The 10,494-nt window shown below is 40.7% G+C and overlaps 1 long non-coding RNA gene across 1 annotated transcript; it reads right to left on the bottom strand.

The window, feature by feature from the left end:
* Positions 1-2,866: 2,866 nt before the first annotated feature.
* Positions 2,867-8,899, bottom strand: LOC137974538 (uncharacterized). The gene is made up of 2 exons (XR_011117474.1): positions 8,730-8,899; positions 2,867-3,033 (listed from the first exon to the last, which is right to left on the bottom strand). It is a non-coding gene; the product is annotated as an uncharacterized lncRNA (long non-coding RNA).
* Positions 8,900-10,494: the final 1,595 nt, after the last annotated feature.

The following is a 10,494-nucleotide window of genomic DNA, read 5'->3' as shown; positions in this document are numbered from 1 at the left end:
GTGGTGAAACGCTCTTTCCGAATGCCAGAAAGCTGAGGAAAGTGTGGGTGTTCTAATCGCCGTACGGGAGTTTGGAAATACGGATGGGCATTAAATGAGATTCCCCGATCGGAGCTTAACTCAATATCCGTGGGGTATGCACATTTAAAGAAATAAAAAAAGTCATCGCGCACCGTGGATCAGTTGGTTGAGCATCGGGCTGGCATGCTGGAGGTCGTGAGTTGGACTCCGGCCAGACCAACTCTCAGAAAGTGCTGCCTTTGTAATTACAAGTCTTCTCGGATAAGGGCTATAAACCGTAGTCCCCGTCTCACAACCCAGTGGGACGTAAAAGAAGCCACACACTATTCGTAAAGAGTAGGGCATGGAGGTCCTGGTGTTGTGGTCAGGCCTCATTTCATTCACTCATGTGCTGCGTGAGATCGTTAATGGACTGCCAGCGGCGCCTATATATGCTGATGTCCGATCTCATCCATAGATCCCTTGCTTGTAAAGCGCATTTGAATATGTTAATAGAAAATGAGCTATATAAATTCATTACCATTTCGCGACTGGTTTTCTGACGTGGTATGCCTTTGGCATTCCACGTAAAAAGTACCCCTTGCCACCTATGAGAGAAGAACGAAGTTTTTCTAAACAAAAGATTATTGCAGTGTATGAAACAAGCAGTGGAGAAAAAGGTCTCAGATGAAATCCACGTGCCATGAAGGGGATTCGAACCACGAGAGTTAAGCCTGGTTTTCACAAGCGACGCAAGTACAAGCGTAAGAGCTCTCATTTCACCGTGAAAATGGGCTTGACGCAAGCATAAGCGCAAGGATCGTCGTTCTTGCGCTTATGCTTGCGTTCGCTTGCGTCCTATGAAAACGAATCGAAACGCAGCATAAGCACAGAGAAATATGTTGCGTCTGGTCAATTAAAGCACTCGTTGCAGATCCCCAGCCTTTTCAGCATTTGAACAAAATAGCAAATGCCGTGGTTGATTTGATGCTTAAATGTCGAAGTTCGTTTTCACTAGCGTAAGCTTCTTATGCTTGAGCTTGCTTCGTTGGTGAAAACCAGGCTTTTTAAAGGTTCACGTGTTTCTGGTTTGGAGAAAGTTGAATTTATCTTAGAATTAGTTACGATTCGTACGCCCAATAAAGATAGATGATGAAGAAACTAGACAGGAGTGTCGAAACGTTGAATCTTTGAATTGTAACTTTTAAAGCAACGTTTTTTTTTTTTTTTTTCAAGCCAGAGTCTCAAACTAAGTCTGCATGGATTCGAACCGATTACCGTACAAATTCGCTGCATATCAAACCATCTGGTACCTGACTTATTGCGAATTCGCAGTATACCCGGTGAGAGCTGAAAAAGTATAATGGAGGATATATTAAATCCTTATAATGGATCTTCAGATGTGTAGTATTTTCTGATTAAATCGTTACATATCCGCAGTCAGTACTGATTTGTGAATTTTGCATATCTTCTTGATGCCATTAAGTACAGTTTTACTGCTTTGCACACGGTGTCACAGCGGATTTGGACCCTTGGACCCTTCCCCCCCGTGGTAGACCCCCCTGAAAAAAAACGTTCATTTGATTAGTATATATAATTTCATGGGCCCGAGGGCGATTAAGGATTAATTTAGGGGTGCAGTGATGGCTCAGTGGTGAGAGCACTCGCCTCCCACTCCGGTTTCCCCTCTCCTCAAAAACCGATATTTGACTTGATTTACTTTCATTGTTCGTTCAGTTTACAGTGTCCCCAGAACTGAACGACTAGACACTTAAATAAAGTTCCTTTCCTTTCCTTTCCTTTCCTTTCAGGCGTATTTTCAAAGTTTTCACAAATTAATCCTTAGTTGCACGAGGGCACATGGCGACTACGTGCTTTTTCACATACGGGGCAAAATTATTGCGGGAAGCCCGTCCAGTGCATATTGTGTTTTGAATTGCAAAAAAGGCAAGTCTGTTAGAATAAATATCGAGAGCGGTTCTTTTAAAGCGCCGACCATTTAAAATATCAATTCAAAGCAAAAGAACTTTGAAGAAACAATGCTTTCAAAGACAAGAGTTAAAATTTGCATCTACTTTACGAAATGCCGCAGCGCATGCTCTCAACAACTTTTACTGAAACTTAAGTCTAACTTCGCTTTTTCTCCTTGTTGAAAATTAATACGAAAACTCATGACTTGACAAGTTAGGTTATAAAAAAGGAAAAATCTTCTGAAGCCTTGTAATCAAGTAAACTTCTAAGAACGCGTCTTCCAGCCAAGAGGTGATTCTTCAAAAAGTGGCACCTCCTTTGTGGAAGCGCCGCCCATTGAAAGTATCAAATGGAAGAAAAAGCAACGCTTTACGAAAAAGCCTCAGCGCGTACTTTCAACAACTTTTTTCTCCTTATCATTATAAAGGTAACACGACAATTCTATAAATTCCAAGTGCGTTATTTAAGCTTCTATCAGAAAGGAGTTAAAATTTGTATCTATGTGGTCTGGTAATTGGTTCCACTAAATCCTCTCAGTGTAACGGTGCCGGTTAGTGGTCGCTTTTGCCGGGTGGTTCCCGCTTCTAGGGTTGCCATGGAAATCTCCTCTTTGCACATTGCAGTGGGCATTCCGCTAACCTTCAAGACACCAATAGACCTTTTTACCGATACGGCGGCCATTTTGATTTCTATTGTTTCGAATAGCTATTATGGGATGCCCAGGGGGCAAATACATATTAATTTGCCCCCTGAGCATGCCATAATGTCTTTCGAAACAATAGAAATCAAAATGGCCGCCGTATCTGCAAAAAAGGTCTATTCCCAAGCTCATCTGTTTGTGATGAGTTTTTAAAACTGTTTGATATATTATATGCAAATGACAGCAAACCTAAAGCTCATTTTAATCTTTTTAATCAGATACTTTCTTTATCAGTTAACATTCAAAATTCAAGTTGGATCATTTGATGTTTTCTCCCTCCTCGAAAAAACTGTGTCCTTCGGCTCTCTCTGCTCTCATTCTCTCAACAGGGGCGTCAGGCTTCTGTAGGTAACCGGAAACACCTGAAAACAGCAAAGAGGGTTATGGGCTCCCGTCTGAAAATGATTTTTTTGGATTCGGTTTAAGGGCGGTGCATACTAATTCGCAGGTATTTTTGCGCGGTTTACTGAATATACGGGAAAATCAGATCTTAACAAGTGTTATTGAAATCCAAAAAGGATAATGTGGGTAATCATGCACAATATTCGAAAAAGCTTTAAAATACAAAGCAATCTATGGCGTTGTTTTCCAAATTGAAGCTTAATTATCTCTGAAAAATGCGTGGTTACCCCCAATTTTCTTTTTGGATACCAAGATCAGTTGCTAAGTTCTGCTTTGTCCGCATAGTTTTGAACCGCGCAAAAATACCCCTGTATTAATAAGCACCACCCATAGGAAATCCGAGTATCTCGAGATGCGCAGAACGTATGCGCAATACCAATAGTAGGCACCGTCCTACGTAGCTGTCGATATTGTTGGCGCCATTCTGCTCGCGCCTTCGCCGCCAAAACTTTATTCCGCGCGTCTACAATACCTACAGCTACGCAGGCTATGCTTCGAGTGATCATGTCTACGATGATTGCGTCATCTTTATCACTCCTACTCTGGTCCCCAGAGCCCCTTGGTCCTCGACCTCTGCCTCTGCAACCCTTTCTCTTCCTTGAATAGGCCATTTCCGAGTTCATGTCTGCCTCCTTTTCAAAGCGTGTCTAAGTGCGAAGTTTTTGGAAATTCTGAATTGTTAATTTGCTCTGAATTTAAGCCCCGTTGGGTTGGGTTAGTTCTACTTTACATATGAATGAAAACTAATTTTCATAAAAACTTCGCACTTAGACTCGCTTTGGAGATGAGGCAGGCTTAAACTCGGAAATGGCCTATTAACGATTATCGTTAATTCTTAATTTTCTCTGAGTTTAAGCCCCGTTGGGTTGGGTTAGTTACTGGATGGGTGACCATCTAGTGATAACCATTGCCGTACGCTCCAAAGTTCACTCAGCTTTCCATCCATTCGTGGTGGGTAAAATGAGTACCAGTACTACTGGGGACAAGTTGTGTATACAACGGGATAGGAGTTGCGCCCACCCCTGCCATGAGTTGCGGTAGATGCCGCAAGTCATGGTAGAAGCATTGAAAAAGGAGCCTTCGGGTTGCCTTCGACTGCGGTCGCCCACTTGTCTTGTCTTGTTGTTAATTTAGAAGACTGAAAGCTTGATATGGATTATGGGAAGTGGTCATATGTTTTTTAAAAGATAACCCAAGTAGTACTCGAACCTGGGAATGTTCATTGATAACCCGTCACCTAACCACTTGACCACCGCACCGCTATCTGCTCAGGAACAATATTTTAAACACCAATTGATAATGCTGCGTTATCAAACGACGACAAACAATATTACACTTTGCAAAGGTCGCTTTCCAAACTTCACGAGAAAGCTAAACATTTTAAATCCAAGCTTAGGCTTAAATTAATAACCTAGCCTAGGCCTAATGTTTTTTTCAGCAGCGATATTCTATGGCAGACTTTAAAAAATGTTTTTTTGAAAACGCGTTGTATTGATCTTCAGTGGTGAAGCGGAAAGAAGCGGTTCTTATGGAGTAGAAGCTCCAGGTTCGAATCCAATCCACGGATATGAATTCTTTTATTTCCTTATTTTCTCTGCTACCACAAGTCCTGGGATACAGTGTCCTAAATTAACGATAGTAGTAACTTGAAAGCAAATTAAGAATTAACGATAATCGTTAATTTAGAGAAGAGATCATGTTGGCGTCTGGCAGCATATTAGGGCCAAACCGAAATGACACTAATCGTCACCAAGGCGCTTTTCCAAGCAAACGCGTGGCGTAGAAAAGCCCTGGTAACTAATTGTAATACCGTTCCGACCGATCAAAATTGACCGCCATTAAAGGCGGTTCCAAATATCCCGGTAGAATGGTTCCATTTAATTCCAACCAGATTACACTTGGAACTTTTTGCGGGACAGAAAACGCCCAAGTATAGGCTAGCACATTTCACAAAAAGGGGTCACGGAAAATCGTTTGCGAGTTGTTACTTCTTGCGGCGCTGCTACTGATAAACATTTAGAATGCTGGTAGCAAAATCCTCTTTTACAGAGAAAACTGAAACAAAAAGGGCGCTAAACCAGAAGATTCAGTAAGTTGTTACGTAAAGCAAATAGATGACACTTTTATTTGGTCTACAGAAGACCAAATCAAATTGAATTGAAGTGTCATCACTATATGAAAATGATTCGAAGAAGCTTTTTACACGACTCAAAAAGACTTAAGTGAAGCCACCTCTGTAAACTTTTGAATGTGTGTCCGAAGTCAGGACAGCTGTAATTACTGTAAGACAAAGTTTTAACAAAGCTATTTTGAAAAAACGAAAATTTGGTTTTATCGAACGAGTCGATAAAAGCACCATCGGGAGCGTTGCGCTCTAGCACCGTGAGCTCACGTTTTGAGCGCAAATAGAACTTCAGTTCACAAACATTTCTTCGGTGGTTTCTTCAATAGGTCACTTTCAAAAATACCATAATACTCTTTGTTTTCCCTCCAAAATTTTGCAGAAGCATTGTTACTTTGTTCGAAGAACATAGTATAGTTTTCTACTCCGTTTTTGGACTTTGACTTTTCTTTGGATTTGTTTTCGGGTCGAGCTCTGGCTGCGCAAGAGTAAGATATCTCTCTCTCGTAGAAGGCAATGTAAGTGGGATTCGAACTCGGTAGCTCTTCCTTCAGAGGCAATCGCGATGAGCACTGAACCACGAAAGACTACGTGACAGGCCCACGGGAAAATATGTATTAACTAGACGCTCGATGAGCGTACACTGGGTTACTTGTGCTACCTGTTACTCAAAAAGAGTAGGGACTGAGTTAAATGGAATTGAAATGCAGCCTTGCAGGCAATTTTTTCAAGTCGGGGGACATTAAGACCATTTAAGGGGTCACCCAGAAGTCGTGCCAGCAGAGGCCCTTTGGCTCACACGTTCATACGACGTAACAGATCTTTTTCTGAGGTTAAAAACATGGCTACCAGCCTGTTAATCATTTGTCAGAAAGAAAAAATTCCTGTCATTTTTAGAAAAAATAGGCACGCATTGCGTACGTGTTGTAGTGCACTAACAGCGCTTTATTCCATATTGTCAACTGTGATTCAAGTTGTCTTTGCGTAATATGTAGCTCTAATAGTACACGACATTGTTTCGGTATTGTATATCATTGTAGTGCCGTGGTAGAAGTCTTAGGTAAATAACTCCCTGAGAAGACATGTGGTTACTAGCAAAGTACTATACCCAGAAAGATTGAAGAAAATAAAAGGGAATCGAAAAACATTGGCTTCTAGTCTGACATGCTGATTATTTTCAAGTTCCCTCACAACTTCTTTACACCACAAGTTTAAGCGTGCACTGTGAGCTTCTGACAGCCTTGTAATACAAAAGTTCCCTGTCCGGCGGGGTTAGTATCTGGATGGGTGACCTAAATAATATACCACTTTGTAACCGGAGCACAGAACCAAAAATTCTATTTTAACGCTCAAAAATGCAAACTAATAAAGGCACAGATCTTGTTAGCTTGCTTTATGCAAAACAAATATTGATGGAAAAGTAAGTAAATATTGAAACACAGTTATTGGGAAGAGCAGAAGGAAGTTTTCAGGACGGTCGATCGAGAATAAAATATTTTGCCATCAGCAACAAAATTTACGGCATGAAAACAGCATTAATTTTGAACCACGAATATAAAAAGTTACCATCAGGGAAAAACATTTTAGGAGATTTTTGCTACGTTCAATTTTGTTATTGTACTTTTGGCTGCACAAGTAAATCGCAAAATCGAAAGTGACATCGGATTCGGCGGGCGCCGTGATGAAGTTACCGCGGCGTGTTTACTCGCGAAACAGTGTAGCATCTGTGTCAAATGATGGCAAGATACCGGGTTTTTGTTTTTGTTATTTTTTTTTTCTTTCAAGCGTTATAAAGTTTGACAAGAAATGTGCGAATTCAACACAAAGATCACAATCGGCCAACTCTTGAGCCGGGTTCCATCGTTTTGGAAATAGCCGCTACTTTATTATTCATCGGCGTCACAATTTTTTGCTGGTTTTGGCGCTCATTTTGTTGAAACTCAAGCACGCTTCCAACAGACCTGTTTATTTTCGTGAACACTTCCTATTTCAATTGGGTGCGTGCAAACAAGACACACAATCGGTGTCACAAAGCATATGCAATTAAATAAATTTCTGACAGTTCACATCAAACCCTTTAAACCCTTAAAAGAGACAACAAGCTTTCATTCAAATAATTCTTTACTTTCACATTTCCAATTTTTTTTACCTTTGCAGAGTTGAGTACAAAAGTAAGTATGTTGCCAGACAACTTACATGCGACTTAAGTAAACACTGTGATGCATTCAAGGCGTTCGATTCCTTCAATGTTTGTTAAATCCATAAAAAAATTTTCATTTGATTTCGGTGTTGTAGATAATACCAAGTTAGTAAAATATTAGAAACAAAGCTCACTTGATATCCAACGGCAAAAAATGAAATTGTTGTCGAAGACATTACTCGTCGCTTTAAAGATTCCAGATATTTATTTTTCACCGCCTGTCTTGTTTATCCAATTGACGTTCCATTCTTGAGCTCCATATGGGTATATTTTGTTTAAAGATGCACTAAAACGCCATACGCCTTACAATGACTTTCGACGCCATTGCAGGTTAATTAAATGTTCTCCTGTGTGCACCAGAGAAATCTACGCATTACCCCAGCCCCCTCAAACCTAACAAAATACGCACAGAAGACTATGTACAAAGACGCCACTTAGCAGGGGAGTGAAAGGCAAGACTTTTACCGACACGAACAAAAAATAAATAATAAAATAAATTTAAAAAACCGAGAAATTAAACGCAGATTCCGACTGGGTTTGGCAACCCAGTAAAAAAATTGTGTGCCTGACCGGAAACGAGTTTTTATGTTTTCCTTGCACGCAATACAATATCCGGTTTATGCATGACTCTGTGACAGATATCGCTATTTTATAATTCTCCCAGTATTGTTGAGAAAAACTATTAAATGCTTTAAAATATCATCGTAGAGACTTGCAAAGCATCTGTTTTCTGGTTTTGATTGGAATCAATACAGTTAACAACAGTTTTAAATGTAAACAAATATCTTCGATCTCACTTAACCCTATCATTGGGTCACGAAATTTGGACTTCGGACTACGGGATTGAAACTGGATATTTACCAAGATATTGTAACGTCAAAAAAACCCACTGAAATACTGTGAACTTAAAGGAAGTCGGCTAAAAATCCTTCGAACAAAGTGGAGGCGTAGCCTCTTGTTTTTGTTTTCTCTTGGGACCTTTTGTAAGTCCTAAGATAAAAGGGCGCGAGATTTTTAAGCCAAGCACTAAGCGTAGCAATAGACGATTTTCGAATTCTCACGGCTGGACTGGATCTAGCATGGAATGGAGGCTAATGCGGGCAAATCTTTTCAAATGCAAATTAATTGGCCCGCATTAGCCTCCATTTCATGCTAGATCCAGTCCAACCGTTAGAATACGAAACTGGTCCGATTTCAATCGCGTCAGTGATTTCTTTCGACAGTCATTTGGAAACTGCTCTAATAAACTTCAAAACAAATTTTCGTGTTTCAGTTCCCACTGACGCAGTACCACAGTTTCTTAAGAAAGTAGCCCCTTCATTAGTTTTCCTTACCATTACGTTTTCCGTTTCCGACTTGTTTGGAACGATATAACCACGCCTCGTTTACAGTGAAAAACACAGAGGTTAAGACGAACAGCACAAGAAAAGTCTTGAAGAGATTCATCACCGCGCCGACTTAATATTATAATGGTGAACTACAAATGGAAAACAAATGTGGCAATGACTAAGAGGAACACAAGCGCTCTTTCTTTATACCTGAGGAACAGAAAAAAGCCTCACTTCGACATCTGCTAAATGAAGATAACATTACAAATTGGTTCCTGTAAGGTGGAAGTGATAGCCCTTCTAAAGCCTGTGATCTCTTTGCAAATCCGTTTGATAAAAGATTAAAACTGTTTTGTTTCAATCGGCGGAAGGCAAGAGAAATTCAAATTAATACAAATCAACCCGATAAGAAAGGTTGGTGGGATTGAAACGTTTCCTTGCACGCAATTTAGAGGGGTGCCACGTTTTCAACTTTTTAAGCTCCCAAAACCCTTGCTGTAATGTGCCTGGTGATGAAAAGAAGTACGTTGCAGGGTGGATTAGGGATCAACATGTAAAATAAGTAGTAGATCGCGAGGTGTTACGTAACAATTGTGACAATTAAGTTTTGTAGTCGCAAATGTCGCAAATGCAAACGACCAATTACAAGAAGAGTGTAAGGAATTGTTTTATACTCGAGGATATCCTTAAATTTTCTAGTTAGACCTAACAACTGACTTAATGACGGGCCCGCTGACGCGCTATAACACTTATCAAATTAAGCGCTAGCTATTTCCCAGTAGCTAGTAGTCCCAGTCCCAGTTGCTAGTAGCAAAAACCTGTATGACGTTTATTAAAGTCTGTAAATTGCCATGGAGCTATCGAATTGGGATTGGTGAGGTTTTATAATAGGCTAATAAGGTGCATCGAAGATAATTTTTGAGGGTTTGATCGAAATGCGAACAGTCCTAGCTCCCTGCATAAATATAAAACAGATGATTGGTCAAAGGAAATTAATAGCCTCCAACAAGGGCGATTTATTGAGTGATTCACACTTGATGTAACCGTCATAACTGATATAGATAGTGCCTCTGAATGTGTCCTGAGTCTCACTATTTGCAAGCTTAGCAACATCTAGCTTTTTGGTTCGTTGAACACGTTGGTGCTGCCTTTTCAGTTGGAAAGAGATGGAGACTTTGCTTCTCAGAAGAGCATGGTCAGAGAGAGTGACAAGTTGATGATTTGGCAGCACGGGTAAGTTTGACATCATGCCAGTCTCTTCGCCTGATGATGACAAAATCAATTTGATGCCAATGACCAGAGCGTGCGTGTCTCCAAGTCGTCTTAAAGCTATCCTTCTGCGTAAAAAGAGTATTGGTGATGACCAGCTGCTTCTCTGCACACAGGGTTAACAAAAGGGTGCCATTTGAGTTTTCCTTTCCGATCCCATGGTGACCAAGTACTTTGTCCCATATTGTATGGTCCGATCCAACGCGAGCATTGAAGTCGCCAAGTAAGAATAACTTGTCAGAGTTTGGTACAGACTGGATGGCATGATCTAGCTGCTCGTAAAATTCTTCCTTGGCCTGGTCTGAGTATGCCATGGTCGGTGCATAGGCGCTGATAAAGGTGACATGACTGTTGTTCACTTTCATTCTCATAGTAGCAAGCCTGTCATTGATCCCTTCGGGAAACTTATCAAGGAGCTTCAGGTACTGGTTACGGATTGCAAAGCCGACTCCCGATTGCCTAGGTTCATGAGCTGGCCGGCCACTCCAAAAGAATGTATAGC

The sequence above is a fragment of the Montipora foliosa genome, chromosome 1, assembly GCF_036669935.1.
Source record: "Montipora foliosa isolate CH-2021 chromosome 1, ASM3666993v2, whole genome shotgun sequence".
Taxonomy (NCBI): Eukaryota; Metazoa; Cnidaria; class Anthozoa; order Scleractinia; family Acroporidae; genus Montipora; species Montipora foliosa.
This window is presented reverse-complemented; position numbering and strand designations above follow the sequence as displayed.